We start from the raw sequence: 2,203 nt of genomic DNA, 5'->3' as shown, positions 1-2,203 counted from the left end.
TGAAGAAAAATAATGAAAGAATAAAGTGAGAGACTTCTACTACCCAATTTCAAGATTTAGTATAAAGTTACAACTATCCATTTCCTGAGGATGGAGGCATAAATCAATGGAATGGAATAGGGAGCCCAGAAATGATCCACACTGTGAGAGTCAATTACTTTTTTTTATATAAACATGCAATGTCTTTTTCTTCCCTTCTTTTTAAAAAATCATTTCTAAACATGCAGTTTCAATTAAGTGGAGAAGGGGCTGTCTTGTAAAAGAACACAATGCTGGAATAAATGGGTGCCCAATTTGAAAAAGCAAAAGACATGCGTCTTATGCAAAAATTAAGCTAAACATTATCATCAATGAGGGGACAGCAAATTGTGGCTCATGAGCCTTAGGCGGCTGTTTTGGTACAGATATGTGGCTCTGCAGTAAAACTGAGAATGAAAATAAAATGATCATAGTTTCATTTAAAGGATATTATTCAGATAATGGTGATTTTGTGTGTTTGTAAAAAATATATCTATGGCTCTTGAATAATGTTTAAATTGTTGTGAGGGACAGAATTGCCTCTTCTGTCTCAAAAGTTTGCTGACCCCTATAATATAGTTCATACTCTTAGGGGACCTTGAACCAAGTGACATACAGTAGTGCCCAAAGACAATATTGTACGTCCTAATTTGCTGTTCAGTAGTAACTGAAATCTTAAAAATGTGTGTGTGGTCGTCTACAGTACAACTACTGGCCATTTCCCATCCTGAGCAAAGGAGAGTGAAGAAAATCAAATCCTGAAGGAAACAATTCGTCCAAAGGACTAATGGTCCACAGGAATCACAGCCTCCACTACCGCACGACTAGAAGCACGGCTTGGTGCCTGGCTCCTGCTACCAACTACTCCAATTGGGGTCACAATGGAAGGGCTTGGTCAGAGTAGAATGAAAACAGAGACCAAAATCAAAATCATTAAAAAAAACAGATTTACTGGTCTGATAGACACTGGTGGAACCCCATGGCTGTGACCTTGAGGTCTGGAAGTGCACATAACCACTAACACATCCGCATGATCAGTAAAACTTAGGTAAACCTCTTTCTGGTAGTCTTTGTTTTGGTCGAGATGCCTCCGACATCCACAATGATGTCTCTCATTCCACATCCTCTTTTGAAATCTGCTTGGCTGCTGCAATCATCTTTTCACTATCTTCAGCAACATTTTACTTGCATGTAATATTAATGATATTATTTGATAATTTTCTTCCTTCGGTTGTATCATCTTTCTTTAGACTGACTACTTGTATACATCTCTCCCAGTTAGTTGACCAGGCAGCTGTCTTCTGAATTTCTTGCCATAGATGGGCAAGCGCTTCTAGTATTCTCTCCCTTGTTGAAACATCTCTATTGATGTGACATTGTTTCCTAGAACCTTGTTTTCACCAATGCCTTCCATGCAGCTGGGATTTTTTCCTTCAATCCTTTTGGGTATTATTTATTATATGCTACCTCCTGAAATAGTTGGATGTTAACCAATTCTTTTTGATAAAATAACAGTGCATTCTTTCTATCTTCCTTTGATGTTTCCTACATCATTCAGTATTGTGGCAGTTATATAATCGGTCAACATGCGAAGCTTGATGACCTCATTTGGAGGCACAATGGAGATAAATAGCTCACTGGAGGCCAGATACACTCACTCCCTGGGAGACATTCCTGTTGACAAGCCACATGGAGCTACGCTGATGCAGCCAGAGCCCTGGAACTGGAGGAACCACATGGAGACCCACACCAGCACTGAGATTAGTTGCTTCCAGGACCACTGGATCCAAAAGATATTCCACTCACTGGCCTGTGATCTTCTAGCATTTGGTGTCATTGCATGTGTGTGTGAGGTATTTATAGACTAGTATGGGACATATGGGCTGATATAGGACTTGTGGACTTCATCTGGACTGGGCTGGGATGTTTTCTCAATATACAATTTCTCTTTGATATGAAGTTCTCTCTTATACATATGAGTGTTTATGAATTTGTTTCTCTAGTCAATCCGGACTAACGCAAGTATTTTTTCATAGAATCCTTCAATATTGCAACTGGAGGTTTTAAGTTTTTCCCTTCAGTTCTTTCAGCTTGAGAAATACTGAGTGTGTTCTTTCCTTTTGGCTTCTTTCACATTTTGTTGTAATAAGGTTGTCTTCTAGAGTTGCCCTTTAAAATCTTCCAT

This window comes from Tenrec ecaudatus, chromosome X, assembly GCF_050624435.1.
Source record: "Tenrec ecaudatus isolate mTenEca1 chromosome X, mTenEca1.hap1, whole genome shotgun sequence".
Taxonomy (NCBI): domain Eukaryota; kingdom Metazoa; phylum Chordata; class Mammalia; order Afrosoricida; family Tenrecidae; genus Tenrec; species Tenrec ecaudatus.
This window is presented reverse-complemented; position numbering follows the sequence as displayed.